At 40.2% G+C, this 20,949-nt stretch overlaps 1 pseudogene; it reads left to right on the top strand.

Annotated features, from left to right (window-relative positions):
- The first annotated feature begins 4,166 nt into the window (after positions 1–4,166).
- LOC129019075 (WD repeat domain phosphoinositide-interacting protein 3-like) lies at positions 4,167–5,630 on the top strand (annotated as a pseudogene).
- The last annotated feature ends 15,319 nt before the right edge of the window (positions 5,631–20,949 follow it).

Raw genomic sequence — 20,949 nt, forward strand, 5'->3', positions numbered from 1 at the left:
AAGGCACAGGCCAGCAATTCCTTTCCTGTTGCTTCCCATCCCTGGCCTCCATCCTCGTCCCCCACTGAGTTGATGCACTGAGGATGGCTCACGAGCCTGAAGTTACACTCAGCGATGGCTGTGCTTATGCAGGTGGTCATCCTCCCTTCCACAAGCCCACAGGATGGTGTTGGTCCATCCACCCGAGAGCCTCCAAGTCCCATCGAGGGAGGAACTTTGGCATTCAGGAATCATGTATGTATCATCTTTGACCACTGCTCCTGCAGCCTCCAGATGAAAATGTCCAGTGAGGAAAGCTCATTCTCTAATGAAGTTACCCATCCCGCTGAGTTTCTAAGAAGTTTCTCCCTGTGCTGAGCTTGCGTGTGCCTTATCTGCTTCTCCATGACTTCCAGCCTGGGGTCCTACCCTGTCCTCTGGAGCAATGTAGAGTGAGTACATCCACTCCACATTCATTCTGCTGGTGTCCTTCTGAAGCCTGCTGTCCATGTGTGAACCCAGTCCCTTCATCATCTTCCCCCCGGATGGTTGTATTTTTCCAGTCACTTCTCCCCCAAATGTCTGCCCACTACGGCCCACTGCATCTTTTGAAAGCCTGTGCCACCCCCTCTCTCCTGCTGCTCAGTTGGAGAGCAGGCTCCAGGCTCAGGCTTCCCTAACTTATCTCTTCAGAGCCTGTGGGATTCAGGGTCAGTTTGTTTCATTATCACATTTGTAGGACTTTGTGTTGTTCCCAGCACTAGGTGGGATTTGAAAGATGAGGTGTGCTCTGTTCTCAAGGATTGTTGAGATGGAGGCTAATGATTGCACACACAAGTGCTGTGAATAGTTAAGGGTAAAAAGTACAACTCTGACTCAGGGGTTCCTGAGATCAGTGAAAGAAGAGGCAAATGAAGTTAGGTGGGGGTGGAGTGGGGTTTATTGTTTTGAACTGCTTATTAAAAACGCAATCTCTTCGAAGACTCAGCACTGCCACATCATGCAAGTGGGCTTGTCCTCATCAGCTAACTGATAGGAGAACAATGCCCTAAAGTAATGGATTTATCCACCTGCTCAGGTCAGTTTCATGCAGGAGGAAACTTCCCAGATGGCACATTGCCCCATTTCCAAGACCTTCTGCTGACAAATGCATCACATTAATTATGATGGAAAACAAGTAAGAAGACATGTTCTACAAAAATTATGTCACTTGCCCAGGTGCGGTGGCTCACACCTGTAATCCCAGCACTTTGGGAGGCTGAGGTGGGCAGATCATGAGGTCAGGAGATCGAGACCATCCTGGCTAACACAGTGAAACCCCATCTCTACTAAAATACAAAAAAATTAGCCAGGCATGGTGGCATGTGCCTGTAGTCCCAGCTATTTGGGAGGCTGAGGCAGGGGAATCGCTTGAACCCGGGAGGTGGAGGTTGCAGTGAGCCGAGATCATGCCACTGTACACCAGCCTGGTGACAGAGCAAGACTCCGTCTCAAAAAAAAAAAAAAAAAAATTAGTTCACTTTTGTCATCAAGAATATGTTTTTCTTATCCACAGCTATGTCACCTTTTGCAGTAGATACTTTCGTGACTGATTTCAGGCTTTTTGTTTTTTTGAGACAGGGTCTCGCTCTGTCACCCAGGCTGGAGTGCAGTGGCGTGATCACAGATTGTTGCAGCCTTGACCTCTTGGGCTCAAGTGATCTTCCTGCCTCAGCCTCCCAAGTAGCTGGGACTACAGGCACACACCACCACATCCAGCTAATTTTTTTTTTCTTTTTTTTTTTTGGTAGAGATGTCATCTCACTTTGTTGCCCAGGCTAGTTTTGAATTCCGGGGCTCAAGCCATCCCCCTGCCACAGCCTCCCAAAGTTCTGGGATTACAAGTGTGAGCCACCGTGCCCAGCTTTTGATTTCAGACATTTTAATGCAGATCCTCTCCTTTACAGCACTATTATTTGGTTATCTACTTATAATTACTGATTTAACAGTGATCTGTTTTCACTAGATTGTAAGCTCCATGAGGACAAATCCTGTGCCAGTATATCTCTAGTGTCAGCAGACAATACTCAAAATTTGTTGACAGACTGATTATTTAAAGCTGGCCCTATTTTTATCATTAATTGATTGAATATTAATTAAATGTATTTTATTAATTTAAAATGAATTTTGAATGCATTTTTTCTTTAGTGTCTACTTTCAGTATTTCTTGTATGAAGTTTCAGCTAAAAATGTACTTTGTGTATCTGTAGAGTGGCTTCATATTCAGAGTTTATGGACATTTATGATTTTATGTCCCCTCCTTGGTTTTTATCTCCTGGAGTTCAGCCTTATGTGCTTCTCAAAGTGTATAAAAAAATCGAAGACAATGTCATGTCCCTTGAATTTAATTCTAACACCAAACCTCCAGGAGTCACAAAAAGTCCTTTTTTAAAAAAACATGTGGTGAGAACATACAACAACTTGTCTTTCAGGGCATTTGCATCATGGTCCTTTTAGCCAGAAGAGAGGTTTTCTTCTGCATAGTTTGGCGAGCATCAAGAATCCTTTAAGGAGGGTGGCAGTGCTGACTTCTCCCCATTGAGAGTCAGCCTCATCCCCTCCTCAGCCTTGTGGATGGAGAAGGACAGGCAGTGATTATTTTCTCCTGTTGAAAGATGTCCGCTTATCCTTCTCTTTCAGTGAAAAGTTGCTTTTTTATTCAATATGTACTGAACAGGTTCTAGAGTTTCAGAAACAAAAGAAACAGAACCAACATTTATAGATCTCACTATAGAGGCATCACTAATTGAGGAAAGACAGACCAGGTAATAGTCAAATGTGATATAGTATGTTTAAGCTATAGGATGGCAGGTGCATGAGTGTTGGTTGTATTATTCTTTATTTTTTTGTATGACATGATATTCATGATAATTAAAACATTTTGGAACAATTCATCTCAATTTTCTTTGCTTTGTTTAAAAAGCAAACATTGGCCAGGTGTAGTGGCTCATGCCTGTAATCCCAGCACTTTGGGAGGCCAACGTGGGTGGATCACTTGAGGTCAGGAGTTCGAGACCAGCCTTGCCAACATGGTGAAACCCCATCTCTACTAAAAATACAAAAATTAGCCAGGCATGGTCGTGTGTACTAGTAATGCCAGCTACTCGGGAGGCTGAGGCAGGAGAATTGCTTGAACCTGGGAGGCGGAGGTTGAAGTCAACGGAAATCCTGCCACTGCACAGCAGCCTGGGCGACGGAGTGAGACTCCGTCTCAAAAAAATAAAAATTTTTAAAAAATGAAATAAAAATTAAAAGCAAACATTGAGCAAGAAAAGGTGCCAGCCTGCTGAGGTACCATCTCGTCATTGCAACTACACCAAAGGCAGATGGATGAGAGAAGGGACCTGCACTTAGGCTGAAAGATTTGTTATGTTGGTAGCTGGTGGTGTTGTCTGGAACTCATGAATTGTAATTTCCTTTTAGCTTTTTCAGAAAGCAAGCTATTTTTTTCTCTTATTACAGCTACTAAATTTGGAGTTATTCTCACCTTTATTCATTTTTTAAAATGTGGGCCTGCAAAAGTATATCTAGTACTATAACAATATCTTTTTTCCTCTAAATTTTTATTTTTTAATTTTTGTGGGTACATAGTAGGTTTATATATTTATTGGGAGTATAACAACACTTTAATAGGGAGAAACAACATTTGAGGGGAGGGAAAATATGTATACAATAAACAGAATGGGGTCACATGATAATATTCTAGGCATTTTGTCAGAGGTGGACCTAAAATTTGAATCTGAGCATGCTGGTATCTTCAAAAGGGGGAAACATGGGAGGCGGAGGCGGGACGATCACGAGGTAAGGAGATCGAGATCATCCTGGCTAACACGGTGAAACCCCGTCTCTACTAAAAAATACAAAAAATTAGCCGGGCATGGTGGCAGGCGCCTGTAGTCCCAGCTACTCCGGAGGCTGAGGCAGGAGAATGGCGTGAACCCGGGAGGCGGAGCTTGCAGTGAGCGGAGATCGCGTCACTGCACTCCAGCCTGGGCGACAGAGCGAGACTCCGTCTCAAAAAAAAAAAAAAAAAAAAAAAAAAGACGGGGGGCGGGAGGGTAAGCATACAGTCACCAAATTCACAATTTCCAGAAGATAAAAACAAACATGTTTGTTCAGGGCAAATGGTGCTCAGGCTTGAGAGAAAGTTGTCTTCATAAAGACAATACTATAAAACTTCCATTCCTGGGGCGGCTTTAGCACCAGCCCGGTGGGACCGGACCAGCCAGGCAGCCTCCCCAGGCAGCTTGCTGAGAATGGGAGGGCCAGCCCAGTGGCGTCATGATCCTCCTACCCTGTAACTCCCACAGTAACTAGCTGCTCGACACCGGCTTCAGCCAGGACCACGGATGCCTTGCTTGTGGGATGGAAAACGGATTCTGAGTCTATAACACCAATCCATTAAAAGAAAAAGAGAAACAAAAATTTCTAGGAGGAAGAATTGGCCATAATGAAATGTTATTTTGCTGCAACTATTTAGCTTTAGTTGTTGGTGGAAAAAAGCCAAAATGCCTTCCCAACAAAGTGATGATCTGAGATGACTGAAAAAGAAGACTGTTAATGAAGTAGAATTTGCTACAGAAGTCAAGGCAGTCAAATTGCAGCGAGATAGAATTGTGGTTGTTTTGGACTCCATGATTAAGGTGTTTGCACTCACACAGAACCCCCATCAGTTGTACATCTTTGAAACCTCCTAAAACCCTAAAGGCCTCTGTCCTCTGTCCCAGTAGCAACAACTCTCTTCTGGCCTTGCTAGGCACGCACATGGGCCATGTTCAGCTCGTGGACTGGGCCAGCACAGAGAAGCCACCTGTGGACATTCCCGCTCCTGAGGGCATCCTGAGCTGCATCACACTCAACCTCCAGGGAACAAGAATTGCAACCACACTCACAAAAGGGACCCTTATAAGAATATTTGATACTTCATCAGGACATTTAATCCAGGAACTATGAAGAGGATCTCAAGTAGCTAATGTTTTCTGCATTAACTTCAATCAAGATGCGTCCTTCATCTGCACATCCAGTGACCACAGCACAGTGCACATTTTTGCAGCTGAAGACCCAGGAAGGAATAAACAGTCCAATTTGGTGTCAGCTAGTTTCCTTCCAAAATCCTTTAGTTGCAAAGGCGTTTCTCCAAGTTTCAGGTTCCCTTGGGCTCTCCATGCATTTGTGCCCTTGGAGCAGAGCCAAATGCGGTCACTGCAATTTGTGCAGACGGGGGCTACTACAAATTCCTATTCAACTCCAGAAGTGAATGCATCCCAGACGTCTATGCGCAGTTTCTGGAAATGATCTACGACAAGCTGTGATTCCTCAACCATGAGTGCAACAGCACCCAACACTCATTGTCCCTGAAACTCCTGGGGTTGGTGCCAGTGCCCCATGGGACTCTTGGATCACAGGCTGGCGGGGCTGCCCAGGGACCTTGGTCAGAAACCGTACGTGATTGTCTGATTTCCTAAGAAGGACTCCCATTTTGGTATTAAAGACAGAATCCTCATCAAGGTACTACAGACACTCAGTGGCTCTAAGTAGGCCATGCTGACTGCCTGGCTGTCCCCGTTAGTTCTGCTGGGACTGACAGCCTGCAAACAAACCTGGGGACTGGGTCGAGAGGATGGACAAAATTCAAGTTTGTTTTTGCAACAGACTTCATCATTTTTACTGAGTCTACAGTGGGGAAATGAACAAGTATGTAAATGTTAGTTCTTGCATTATAAGCAGATCACTTGAGGTCAGGAGTTTGAGACCAGCCTGGCCAACACAGTAAAACCCTGTTTCTACTAAAATACAAAAATTAGCCAGGTGTGGTGGTGGACACCTGTATTCCCAGCTACTCAGGAGGCTGATGCAGGAGAATTGCTTGAATCCGGGAGGCAGAAGTTGCAGTGAGCGAAGATCGTGCCACTGCACTCCAGCCTGGGTGACAGTGAGACTCCGTCTCAAAAAAACAAACAAACATAAATACTGAAATGAAGAAATTAAATAAGTAATTAAAGACATAAGAAAAGAACATGATATTAGGCAAGTTTGAAAAAGTATCAAAGCTAACATGAAATAAAACATTAATGATTGAATTTCAACACTCAGGGACTGGGAGCTTCAGTTGAGACACATCTGAAGAGGGATCTGGAAAACAGATCTAAAGAGGACGTCCAGAAGGCATGGAGGAGACAAAGAAAGGGAATGAAGAGAGGGAGACTCGACCAGGACTAACTGTTGAAATCAGTCCCAGAGGGAGAAAATAGAGAAAACAGGGCAAAGAGTACATTCGAATTTTTAAGAATTAGGGATAATCATGAATTCTCAACTTTAGGAAGCACAGTCCTGAGCATGATACATAAAAACAAATCCATGATAGGCACAGTGTAATGCAACCATAGAAACCCAAAAGACAAAGATAGAATCTTAAGTTGCAGTCTCAGCAAAGAGATAAATTCCTACAAAGCAACAGTAGACCGGAAGACAGAATGTTGACTCTGTCCAAAGTGCTGAGATAAAAATCGCAGTCCTTCTAGGGTCTTCTGCTCAGTGAAGCTAAGCTATCAATCAGACAAGAACAAGAGGGAAAATACATATTTTCTTTCTTTCCTTTTTTTTTTTTTTTGAGAGGGAGAGTTTCTCACTCTGTTACCCAGGCTGGAGTGCAGTGGTGTAATCTCAGCTCACTGCAACATCTGCCTGCAGAGTTCAAATGATTCTTCCACCTCAGCCTCCCAAGTAGCTAGGATTACAGGTGTGCACCAAGACTCCTGGCTAATTTTTATATTTTTTGGTAAAGACGGGGTTTCACCATGTTGGCCAGGCCGGTCTTGAACTCCTGACCTCAAGTGATCTGCCTGCCTCTGCCTCCCAAAGTGCTGGGATTACAGGCATGAGCCACTGAACCCGGCTGAGTCTCAAAAACTCAGATAGTTTACCCAAAGTAGATCTCCTCTGAAAGAACTTCTAAAGTTTGTAATTCAGGGAGAAGAGAGTTGAACTTAGAATCAAGGACTGATAAGGAAAGAGAAATAATGAGTAAAGAAATAGATAAAAGAGTAATTATAAAAATACAGAATGAAACAATAATAGTAACACTAATGACTAATTAAAGAGTAAAGAAAAAGAATCAAATTATCAAAAAGTAACCTTTTGTCATTGGTCATGCTAAAGAATTCTAAAGTTCTTGTATTAGAAGGAGGGTGAGAGTAACGCAGCAGCAATAACAATAACTACAGTTAATTTAAAAGCCTGCTCTACACACGGCATGGTCTTAAGCCTTTTTAGGTAATTAACTTATTCCCCAGAACAGCCCTGAGAGTTTGATATTATTATCATCACTATTTTACCCAAGGGGAAAACTGGCCCTCAGGAGGCCAAAAGTGACTTCCCAAGGGACACAGTGGGGTGTGGCTGAGTGGTGATTCAATCTGGCACAGTCAGGTTCTGAGCAGGTCTTCCTAACCATGGCAATGTTACATTGACACTTTGTTAAGAAGTGTGTCAGCATTTTAGGAGAAGAATTAAAAGAACAGAAATAGAGTTGATAGCTTCTAAATCAATTGAGCAAAAATGGAATTAAAAATACTTGATCATGTCAAAAGAAGATAGGAAGGGAAAAAAATCATAGAAAAAGCACAATAAAAAAAAAATCATACGGAAAATACAAATCCAAGTATATTAGTAATTAGTAATATCAATAAATGTAAACAACTAATGGTATGTTTTGAGGGGAGTAAAGCAGAATGGTTAAATTGAATATAAAAAAATCCATATGCTGCAGAAAGGAGACAAACCAAGGAAACAAAAAAGATGAAGGTAAAAGAATGGGAAAAGATGTTCCAGGCAAATACTAACCAAAAGAAAGCTGGTATAGATACATTAGAACCGATAATATTTTAATTATCCCTGGTTTATTATTTGGCTTTAAGGCAAAAAATCATGTTTAGGGATAAAGTCACCACATAATGATAAAGGGTTAAATTCTCCAGCAACATACAACAGTCTAAACCGATAGGAACACAATACTAGAGTCTTAAGGGCCACACAACAATGAAACAAAACATGATTGAATTATAAGAAGAAATTGAGAAATCCACAATTATGATGGGAAAGTTCTCTCAGTGAACAATAAATAAAGCAAACAAAATTTAGTAAGGCCATGATACAGCTGAAGAACACAGATGATAAAGGAACCTTCATGTAGTGAATATACATAGAATCCTTAACCAGACAATGAGCAAATACATATTTTTACATGGAATATTTGTGAAAATTGACCGTGCGTTACCTAGACCTAGGGAAAATTTCAAAGAATAGGTATCATACAGACCACATTCTCTGACTACAACAAAATCAAATTATAAATCAAAAACAAAAATAACTAGGATATATACATAATATTTTTAAAACACTTTTGAATAGCTCATAAGTGAAAAAATCATAATAGGAGTTAGAAAACATTTAGGACATACCAATATTAAAATATTACATAAAAATTTGCAAATTAAGCTAAAATAATACAAAGAACAAGTGTTATATCCTAAAATGCTTATATAAGGAGAAACCTAAAAACTTCATCTTAAAAAGTTAGAGAAATTAATAGCAAAATAAATTCTGAGAAAACGGAAGAAGAAACTAACAGAAAACAAATTAATGAAACATAGAACAAAAGGGCAACAAACATAATTTAAAAACCTAAAAAATACTACAAACCTCTGGCAAGAAAAAAAAGCAAAAACATTATTAGGACTAAAAAACAAAACATATAACAAATTCAGCCTAAATTTTTAAAAATTGTAAGAAAGACTTCTAAATTTTTATGTTCCTCAAAACAAACTCTCAAGAGATATAAAGCAAAATGGGAAGAACATTCTAATCCAACTAGAAACTAAGGTTAAAAAAATAATAGGAAGAACTAAGAAGAGAAATAAAGAATTCTGTAATCACAAGAGGGAAGTTTGAATACATCTTTTTCAGTTATTGACAGAAATAGCCTACAAGAAATTAGTAAAACTATAAAAGATTTGAGCAATGTGATTAACAAATGTGGCTTAGTAAACATATACAGAATGCTGAAGTATGGTATTGTTGTTACCATTCTGATAAAAATGTTTTCTAATGTTTCATTAGAATATTTCTAATATTTCATTGTGATTTTGTCTTTTATACACAGATTATTTAGAAAGAAAGATTAGAAAGGAAGATATAAAACTATTTTTATTCACAAATAACTTGATCGTCTATGTAGAATATCCAAATACCTCTATAAAAGAAAAGGGAAAACCTCCTAGAACTAATATAAGTGAGGTTAGTAAAGTCACAGGATGTAAGGTCAGTACTGCTGAGCTTAATATTTTGTTGTTGCCATCTTGAAATTCTGAATAATTTTTAAACAAAGGGCTTCACATTTTTATTTTGCACTGAGTTCCATAAATTATGTAGCTAGTCTTACCTAAGATGTCGTAGTAGCTGTGGTCCTTATTCAGAGTTATCTAACTGCAGTGTCCACATTGGCTTTATTTCCAACCACAGTCATTGGAAATTTGCTCAGTGCTTTACTCTGAGAATTTGTCATTGATTTTATTTATATGTCATTCTCAAAAAGATGGTTCTTCAAAACCACCTCCATGAGAGACTAAGAAGGCCAATGGGAGACCTGCTTTGCTCCTCATATGCTATTCTTTTTTTTTTCTTTATTATTATTATTATACTTTAGGTTTTATGGTACATGTGCGCAATGTGCTATTCTTTCATGACTCCAAACTCTTCTTATCCCAGTATATTCAAGCTGCTCTTGATGGATCACACACTGCTGCGCTGCTAGCAATTACACACGGCTCTATGTACAAATCTTCAATGGTTGGATCACACTTTAGGACAAAATAGGACTGAATGAAGTGGATAGCAGATGCTGACTTTCCCCTGACAACTCTTTCAATCTCTTGTCCATATCTTTGGAATGTTGCTAAGCCCACACTAGCCCACAAAACCCCAATCCCTAGGTCCAGCTCCAGATGTCTGCCTGGCAGGCTGATAGACAGTAATCAGGTGAGCCTCCAAAAGGGCGAGTTCACTTAGGGGTACCACTGTACCAGAGGCTGGTCAGAGTTCTTTGAGGGATAGAGATGTGTGGTATCTGGCTGGAACATATGGTGGTAGCTAGTGAGGGGCTCACTCCTCAGCACCTGCTCCCTCTTAATATCTTTGGATTTAATTTACTGTTGTTGTTGTTGTTGTTTTACTAACTTATTGGAATGAATGCTTAATTAATTTATTCTCCTTTTTTCCTAATATATTCTTACAAGCCTATACATTTTCTTTTAAGTACTATTTTGGCTTCATCTCAGATTTTGATAAATAGCATTGTTGTTACCATTGTGATAAAAATGTTTTCTAATATTTCATTGTGATTTTGTTTTTTATACACAGGTTATTTAAAAGTGTGTTTTTATTCATTTCCAAACATATGGGGTTTCTCTAGGTTATTTTTGGTTGATTTCTAGCTCAGTGGCATTATAGTCAGAATACATACTTTGTATGATTTCAATCGTTGAAATTTGTTGAAACTTGCTTTACGGCCCTGTCCAAAAAAAGATGGTTCATGGTTTATGGTCATCATAAAAATGGTCAATTTTTATAGATACTCTATGTGCTTGAAAAGCATGTGTATTGTGTAGATATCTTTGCTTTCTTCCTTATTTTAGGAATAAGGCTTTAAATCTTTCACCATTTTGTATGATTTAGCTATAAGGATTTTGTAGGTGCATTTTATGAGGTTGAGAAAGTTGCCTTCTTATTCCTAGGCTGCTGATAACTTTTATTATGGGTGCATTTGAATTTTGTTAAATAGTTTTACTGTATCAATTGATATGATCATGTGATTTTTCTTCTGTGGTTATTATGGTGGACTGTATTGATTTGTTTCCAAATATTGAAATAGTCTTGCTATTCCTGGATAAACTCCATTGATCCTAATATTTTATTTTTTTCATATATTCCTGGGTTTGATTGCTAATATTTTGTTGAGGATCTAAGCTCATGAGGGATACTGGTCTGTAATGTTCTTTTCTTACACTGTCTTTGTCTGGTTGCCAGAATCTCTAAATACAATGTGTATTTGTCTTATTAATATTTTTCTTTCTGCTGTATCAGTTTTTGCTTCATGTATTTTGGAGCTATGTTATTTGGTGCATTTACCCCTAAGATTGCTATGCCTTCTTGATGGACTTATTCCTTTATTGATGTGTAATATTCTTTGTCCTTAGAAATTTTCTTTGCTCTGCAGTCCAATTTATCTAATATTCATATAGCCATTTCTGAGGATTATGAGCTCCTCTCACTTATGAACATAAATTCAGAAATTCTTTAAAAAGTAGCAGACTTTGTTCAGTAATATCTGCAAAGATGATATATTATGACCATGTTGTATTAATTTCAAGGATGCCAAGGTTTAATTTTAGAAAATAAGAGATTAAAGGAGCAAGTCAAATTGTCTCAGTAAATGAAGAGAACAATTTTGATAGAAATTCCACATTCACTTGTAATTAAACACACCTTTTAGCAAGCAGAAGAAATATTAGTGTAAATAATACTAACTGCTCTAACAAGCAAAGCAAAAATCTCCATGGCTTACTGGTGGTAGTGATGGAGGCAGTGAGCATGGCGGTACGATCTGTGGTGCAATGCCTGGCAGAGCTTTAGTGGTGTCTACCTTAGAGTAGCTGTGCAATCTCCAAAGCTGATTCTTTGGCTCTCTGGGGAGTCTGCGAGCTACACAATATCCTTTATTACACTTATTTTCTGCTTAATCTTATGAGAATTAGTTTCTATTGTTTCCAACTAAGAATTGTGACTGACAGAAAATGTGGTGCCTGATGTGTACCACATCAGTGAATAGTAAGGACTCAAATATTTCAAATTGGAAGGTTGATAACCTTTATTATATTGTGGCAAAATATTTATCAAACTGTTGCCTGTTTTCTTTTGAGACATTGACCATATGCCAACCATATGGCATATGTTAGAAGACGTACAGAAAAAAATCACATCGATGGGGCTCCTTTTTGCAGAGTTCAGCAAAGTTCTAAGGAAGATAGATAAACTCAGGCTAGGAGAGGACCACATCAAGGTCATGGCCATCACATAATTAGCTAAGAACTCTGAAATAATTAAGGTACGCTTTTGGGCTTCTAGAAAGTTTTAAATGTGTAGTACCATAAAAGCCTGATGTGCCCAATTCTTGTCAATAATTCCTCATCAGAATTGTTGTGTGATTTTTAATACATAGAGTTGACCAAAATAAAAACCTTCCATTTATTTTTGAAAGATCTGTATTAGCAAAAGCACCACCAGTCTGGACTAAAAGGGACTGACTATTCAAGATATAAAAAAAACTTCTAAGCTTCTGACTTCATATGGAAAGAAAGAAAAAAGATAAGGCTATTCAGCCACCAAAAAAGTGCACATTCTCCAAAGTGCCCTTTTCAGAAGGGCACTTCAGAAGGACATAACCCAAGGAGTGTTATGGAGAAGAAAAGACCTTTCAGAGGATGGATCCAAGAGTCACCGAGAGCAATGAACTGATGCAGAAATGTAAGCTTATTGTGGGAAAAGTAGAAATAGAGATGAGCAAAAAGAAATATCCTCTCATCCTACCACCCTATCAGAGACACAATTAACCTTGAATGATTTGGTGTATAGGGTTCCAGACTTTCCCCCGTGCCACCAATAACTCGTGCCCTTCTGTGTAGCTTCTCTTAGTGCTCTCGTGACTCTGTTCTTTGCATTGATGGAAAAGCCATATGTGGTGGCTCTCCAGGATTCTTGAAAAAAGCTCAGCCCTGGCCTTTCCAGGCAGCTCGTTGGGAGTTTAGAACACCCTTTTCTCATCCCTTTGAGATCTTGGCTGGATGCCACCCTGGGCTCCTCTCTGGCTTACTACCCTCCTCTTCTGGCCTTCTTCACCAGCTTGGTTAATGAAACTTGATGGATCGTAGTGCCGAGCACTGTGCTTGGTGCTGGAGGCACAAAGATGCATTTTACATAGTTCCTGCTCTTAAGGAGCTGACTGAGGATCTAGTGGGTGGAACCAATGTATAAGCAGAAACCATTAAAATAATCTAGTCACTAATTTCAACAGTTCCCATGAGGGAAGCATTTAAAAATGATTTCACACACAGAGTTTGGTCCCCAATTTTAGAAAAAACTTATAAATCCTGTTAAAACATGGCTTCAGCTAAGAAGTCCCAATGAATTTTAAATGTTTATTTAACATTTAAAGCAGCAGATTTATGAGAAATCTATTCAAAATGTTGAATTTATAGTAGTTGTACCCTTTCCCCATGTTTTGCTTATAGCTCAAGTTAGCCTTTTTAAAAAACACAGTTGCTTAATGATGCTGAATTAATCATTCACTCAGCAATAATTAATTCTTGCCAGTGGAAGCACGATGACTTTTCTCATAAAACATGGAGGAAAACAACTCATTTAGTGACTTAGTGGCAAAGTAGTATGTTGGAATTTTGACTGCAGTAACTGAAGATGAGTAGGTTATTGAGATCATACTTTTTTGCACATTAAAAGCTTTCTTATTAAAGAAATTTATTAATAAAAATAACATGTTTTCTACTTGTGAATGTATATAGAGTCACGCACTTTTATTTAATTCTCACAAAAACCCTAAGGGTAGGTATTTATACCTACATTTTCCAAATGAGGAAACTGAGGCTTAGAGGGATTAATTGACCCAATCAAGATCAGAGGACTTATACAGAGCAAGGATAAGATTTGAACCTAGGTCTGCCTCTTCACCATTGTGATAAACTGCTGAATAATGATCATTGTGGGCACCATTGTAAGCACTTCACAGGTATTAAATTACTTAATCCTCTTTAACAAGTTTATGAGAAATCTATGACTATTACCATCTCCATTTTAGAAATGAGGGAAGAGAGGCACAGAGAGAGTAAGTCACTTGCCCTAGGACCCTGAGCTAGTAAGTAGTGGGGCTAGGTTTTGAACCCAGGCCTCTAACTCAAGCATCCATTTTTTGCTCACCTCACTCAAGGAAAGCCATTATTGTTTACTAAACAAATTGCTTTTTGATACACATAAAATATTATAAAAATAAGCATTAGCAAGTGATTTGTTCATGAGCTGTGATGGCCACTGTGTGCCTCCCATTGCACTGGATGGTGATTGTAAGAAAAGAAAAGACCACAGTTCTTTTTTATAGAACAGCGTCTCACTCTATCACCCAGGCTGAAGTGCAGTGGCATGATCATAGCTCACTGTAACCTCAAATTCCTCGCTCAAGTCATCCTCCCGCCCCAGCATCCCAAAACACTGGGATTACAGGCTTAAGCCATAGGCACAGTCCCTCAGTTCTCGTGTTCAGTGAGCTAGATGGCTCTTATCAGATGATCACAAGTACAATGGCGCTTTCAGGGAGGTTCTGGAGCCAGGTGTACATCTAGCAGGGACCAGGTTGGCCTGCAAGATTGAAAGGGAAGTCCCACAGATGGTCAGAGTGCCATCTCCTTGGGATGACAGAAAGCTGTCCATGAGCTGGGTTCAGTGGCTCATGCCTGTAATCCCCACACTTTGGGAGCCTGAGGTGGGTGGATCACGAGATCAGAAGATTGAGACCATCCTGGTCAATATGGTGAAACCCTGTCTCTACTAAAAATACAAAAAAATTAGATGGGTATGGTGGCGGGCGCCTGTAATCCCAGCTACTCAGGAGGCTGAGGTAGGAGAATCACTTGAACCCAGGAGGCGGAGGTTGCGGTGAGCTGAGATCACACCACTGCTCTCTAGCCTGGGTGACAGAACAAGACTCCATCTCAAAAAAAAAAAAAAAAAAATGCTGTCCATACAGAAGCTGCCATGTCCGTTTCCACCAACAACTACCTCTGGCCTCCAGGGCCTTCAGCAAGGGAAGAGAAGAAAAGGCATTTGGAGCGTGCCACAACCTTTCAACTGTGATGATAGATGCTAGGCACTGGAAGGCTGGCTCCAGTGATGGCATTTGTTCTTTGGAGTGACCCTCTGATCAGAAGAAGCCATCTGGACCAACCGTGTCCCATCCTTCTCAGCTCTCCTTTATCCGAGAGGGAGGGGTAAGCTGCTGAGGACCACACAGGCTACAGGGATCCAGTGGATCCAGAGATCCACTGCTAGAGCCGAACGCTGGCTAGTGCTTGAAGAGGGTGCTGATACAAAGAGCCATCCAAGGACACTGAAAGCAGCAGAAACCTTCACAGGGCAGGCAGTGTTCCCAACACCTCACATCTCCAAGAGAGGCTGAGGCTCTTCTTGCCAAGGGAAGAGTTCAGGACGTCCTTGGAAGCAGAAGGAAAGCTAGGATCCATCCACCTGGCAGGCACTTTCAGCCTGTCTTTCCTTTTTGTTTTTAGTCTTTTTCTTATTCTCCTGTTTGTGCAGACAGAATTAACTTCTACGTAACTCACCTTGCAAATCTCCAAATAAAAATCATGGAAAACATCATACTATATGAGCAAGTTATTGAACATCTCTAAGTCTTACTATGTCTCATCTGAAAAGTGAGGAAAACCACAGGATCTATCTTATAAAATCGAGATCAAATGAGCCAGTTTGTGTTTTAGCTCAGTGCCGCAAAATAATTATGCCTGAGTAATCCAAGTCTACCACCTGCTGGCAGCATTAAGTAAGTGCAGAATTTGTTTCTTCAAGAGGCTAAAAACTGGTGCAAGTTGGGTCAGCAAATCCTAAAGAGAAGAATGGCAAACATGATCACACCTCTGACCCTCTGCCTGGTTTACTGAATGGACCAGATTTGAGATGATTTTCAATATTGATGTTGGTGTTCTTTAAAAGTTAGTTTCTGAATTATTTCTTGATCAGATTACTTAAACCTACTTTACATCGACTATTCTTTTGGGGTTCCCTATTTTTCTTAGAATTCCTTAAGGACGCTGCTTTGAATTGGTGATTTCATTAGGTAGAGTCTCTCTCTCTCTCTCTCTCTCTTTCTGTTTCTGAGTGGGTGTGTGACTGTATACAAAAATATATAAATATATGTACATATAGAAAACGTTTTAATATGTATAGAGATGTATATATATAGAGAGAGATAGTATTTTAATGTATCTATGTAGAGTGTGTGTGTGCATTGAGAGAGCTTTAATATATAGTGCCCATTCTCAGCAGCAGATCTAGGTTTTGTGAGCCTAAAATGTATGCAATTTTAAAGTCATCTTTAAGGAAAAGAATACAAAATCAGGCCAGGTGCAGTGGCTCATACCTGTTATCCCAGAACTTTAGGAGGCTGAGGCAGGAGCATCACTTGAGGCCAGGAGTTTGAGACCAGCCTGGGCAATATAGTGAGACTTCATTTCTATAAAATATTAAAAATTATCTGAGTGTGACCATGTGTACCTGTGGTATCAGCTACTCTGGAGGCTGAGGTGAGAGGACTGCTTGAGCCAGGGAGGTGGAGGTTGCAGTGAGCCAGCCTGAGTGACACAGCAAGACCCTGTCTAAAAAAAAAAAAAGAAAAAAGAAAAAAGAAAAAAAACCACCACAAAACAAAAAACAAACCAAAACCCAATAAAAACCCAACCCCAAACAGAAACAAACAAATAATATAAAACCACAAATTAAAAATTAGATACTAAAAGATTGACTTGCATGAGAAGAGAAGGGGCTTTGGAAGAAGCCTGCACAGTAGCAGCCCTGAGCTGAAACCTTGTTACCTTTGTAATAAATCTGCCTCTGCCTGGTTTCTCACTGCCTCCTTTTCTTGTCAATCTAAGTGCCGCCCAACCTCTCCAGGGTTACTTTTACAGTGCTTTTGCAGTTTACAGAGTGAAGCACTTTTTGTTAACTTTCTAAACGGTCCCATGAAGACCTGTCCTGGTCTTTCCTCTTCAACTTATGGGTGGAAACAAATTGTTTTGACATCACTCAGAGACACTACTTGCTGCAGTCAGAACAGAGTCCTCCATTGAGACCTGGGGATTTCCTTTCCACCTGGGTGCTGAAGCTGTCTGTTGCAGGAAGCATGTCTGGTTATCAAAAATTATTATCCTCGGCCGGGCACAGTGGCTCACACCTGTAATCCCAGCACTTTGGGAGGCCAAGGAGGGTGGTTCACCTGAGGTCGGGAGTTCGAGACCAGCCTGAGCAACATGGTGAAATCCTGTCTCTACTAAAAATACAAAAATTAGCTGGGCATGGTGGTGGGTGCCTGTAATCCCAGCTACTCAGGAGGCTGAGGCACGAGAATTGCTTGAACCTGGGAGGTGGCGGTTGCAGTGAGCTGAGATTGCGCCACTGCACTCCAGCCTGGGTGACAAGAGCAAAACTCCTCAAAGAAAAAAATACATATTCTCTCATTTCCTTCTGGGACACGGCAAATATTATGTCACGTTTATCCACAGTTTGGTAAAATAGCCTTACTTTTTTTTTTTTTTTTTTAAGCTAAATAGATAACCAGCTGAAACTTTTTAACCAGAAAAGGTGATGTTACCTTATAAAAAATAATTGAAAATTGGACACCTAAGACCCTTCTACCCCCACACAATTGCTTTCCAGTGGCTAAAGTCAATGTACACTGTTTGTATCCTGTTTTACTCTAAAGATTTTGTGTATTTCAACATGGTCTTCATAAGTACATTTAAATAATGCATGGTTGTATTCATGTATTATAAGTAATACAAATATACCTCATATTGATAGACATATAAATTTCCAGTTTTTTATTTTATAATTAATACTGCAATAAACCTTGTTTTTGAACATGGCTATTTATTTATTCATTTTTTTTTGCTCCTGCTAAATTATTTTCTAAGAATATGAATGGAATTCCAGGATAATATTTATGAAAAAATTGCCAGGTACAGTCATAGTACTTTCCACTAGAAATGTGCAATATAAAGCAGGCAGTGTTTCACTGGCATGCAGATCCATGTGTTCAGGTTCCCTGGAGTTGGGCTTTCAAGCATATCAAAAGGAACATACACTCCAGTTCTTCCCTGGTGTAGCTTGTTGTGTTCGTGGCACCTTCATAGGACCAAGGAGGAAGCATGTACAGCCTCTAGGGAGAATGAACCAGAGTGGCTTCAGGATTTAGAGAATGTAGAAGTGTGCCTGACAACAAGAATGCGGGGAGAGTAACGGGAACTGAGGAGTGGACAGAGTGACCCTGCATCTTTCCCCACCCAGTTCTAGTGAGGCTGGGAGGCTGAAAGATGCAGGCTCACTCCCAGCATCAGTGGGGCCCAGGACAAAAGTTCAAATGGATACCCATATGTCATATGTCTAAATATTTAACATTCATAAATTAAACATAAGAAATATTGAGTAAAATATGTGCTAGCCTCCTACTCTGACAAAATCCTTGGCACTCTGCATAGGCGCACGATGACATGGGAAGAGCTGGTCCAGCTCCTGGTTGCCAGCCATAGCCTATAGCCATTTTCTTCTCACCCCTGAGCCGTGAACCCCAGATGTGTAGACACTGGAGACTATACATTCAAACTCTGTCCATACCTTCCCCTGCAATCAGCTGCCATTTAGCCCCTTTTCAGGATTAGGGGTGCACCCCTACAGATGCTCTGAAGAAGACACACACATACAGGCCTTGGGAACATGTTCAGAGCCACGTGGGCAGGGAATTCTGAGGTCCTGGTGCCTGGAGAATAGTCTAGAGAGCAGCTTGGGTTCCAGGTGGGCATAACATCTTGGTCCTGTGGACTTGCCCTATAGGGAAGGATGGCAGGAGCAGGGCCAGGGTGAGACCCTCTAAAGCATGGAGCCCACGGCAGGGGCCTCTCTTGTTCTGGGCAAAGGGCAGTATTGTTAACATTTTTCTGGAGAAAGTAAACTACCCCAGAGGAAAGACCTAAAGATAGTCAAGAAATAAGCCATTTGTCCACTGGTTTGGTCTGCAATGAAGTCCATCAGGCAAAGTGCCTCTATTATACCCTGGAGCTTCCAATCAGCTTTCTTTCTTTCTTTTCTTTTTTCTTTTTCCTTTTTTTTGAGACAGTGTCTTGCTCTGTTGCCCAGGCTGGAGTGCAGTGGTGCAATCCTGGCTCGCTGCAACCTCTGCCTCCCAGGTTCAAGTGATTTTCCTGCCTCAGCCTCCCAAGTAGCTAGGATTACAGGCGCCTGCCACCACACCCAGCTAATTTTCATAGTTTTAGTAGAGACAGGGTTTCACCATATTGGTCAGGCTGGCCTCAAACTCCTGACCTCAAGTGATCCGCCTGCCTCGGCCTCCCAAAGTGCTGGGATTACAGACGTAGGCCACATCACCCAGCCTCCCAATTGGCTTTCAATGTGATGAAGAGCCAAGGATCATGCCATTTGAGGAAAATGTCTACTATAAAAGAAAAAAACTGAAAGAAAAAGAAGAAAGGAAGAACCCAAAGTGCACAGAAACAGTGCAGGAAAAAGAAGAAAACTTTAAAGAAAATGTAGTTAATAATATCAGGGAAATCCTGGAAATAAGAACAAGATATTTTAAAAAGAAAAATCACAGAACAAGACAGAATTCTTGAAAAGTAAAAACATGGATGCTGCAATACAACATTCAGTAGAAGAAAAGGAAATACAGTTTAGGAAATTTCCCAAAAAGTAGAAGAAAATAATGAGACAAACAGGGCAGAAAAGTTAAGAAAATTAGAGAATCTGCATAGTGGTCCAACATCTGAATAATACGAGTTCTAAGAAGAGCAAGCAGAGAACACTGTGGAGAGGAAATGATCAAAAACAAGATATAAGAACATTTCTACATCAAAGGGCAGGATCTCTGGATTAAACAATACCCACACAATGACAATAGGATGAATGAAAAAGAATCCACACCAGGGCACCTCATCATGGAATTTCAGTATATTGGGAATAATGAGAAGGTTCAAAAAGCTTCCAAAGAGAGAGGGGAAAAAAGGTTACCTATACAATGTAGAGTTACCTGTACAGTTGCCCCTTGATGTTCATGGTTGTTTGGTTCCAGGACCTCCCTTGGATACCAAAATCCATGGGTGCTCAAGTCCTTCACATAAAATGGTGTAGTATTTAACATAACCTATGCACATCCTCCTGTATACTTTAAATCATCTGTAGATTACTTATAATATCTAATACCACGTAAATGTTACGTAAATAGCTGTTGTGTTATTTAGGAAATAATGACAAAGAAAAAAAAAGTCTGTACACGTTTAGTATAGATGCAAGCATTCATTCTTTTTTTGAATATTTCCAATCTGCATAGGTTGAATCCATGGATGCAGAGCCCACAGATACAGAGGGCCAGCTATACCACAGCACAAATAGTCTCAAGCAACAAGAAAAATTAGAAGACAATGAAGCAATGCCTCAAAATTCTGAGTAAAAAATCATTTTAACCTAGAATTATATAACATATATGTTATACTGTTTCAGAGATGACTACAACATTTCTTCATATATGGGTACGTGTACCTCTTTGCAATGTGATTTCACTTCTCCCATTAGGGAGTGGAATCTATTTCCCCACTTCTTGAATCTAAGCTGGTCTTGACTTACTTCAACCAAAAAAAAAAAGTAGCAAAACTGATACAGCATAATTTCTAAGCCCAGGGCTCAAGAGATCTTGCAGCTTCCACTCTTGACCTCTTAGAATGCTATCCTAAGTCTACCAGTGTAAAGAAACCAGGTCTAGCCTATTAGATGAGAAACCCGAGGAGGAGAGATGAACCATTCTAACTGAAGCCCCCACCTAGACCAGCCAGCTGATAGCCAGCATATATTACCAGGCATGGAAGGAGGCTATTTTAGTCCTACCAGTCCCAGTCAAGCTTCTAGATGACTGCAACTACATGAGCGATCCCAGCTGAGACCAGCTCAAATTGCTGATCCACAGAATCAAAAGAAAATAAAATGGTTGTTATTTTAAGCTACTACATTTTGGGGGTG

This window comes from Pongo pygmaeus, chromosome 17, assembly GCF_028885625.2.
Source record: "Pongo pygmaeus isolate AG05252 chromosome 17, NHGRI_mPonPyg2-v2.0_pri, whole genome shotgun sequence".
Classification (NCBI taxonomy): domain Eukaryota; kingdom Metazoa; phylum Chordata; class Mammalia; order Primates; family Hominidae; genus Pongo; species Pongo pygmaeus.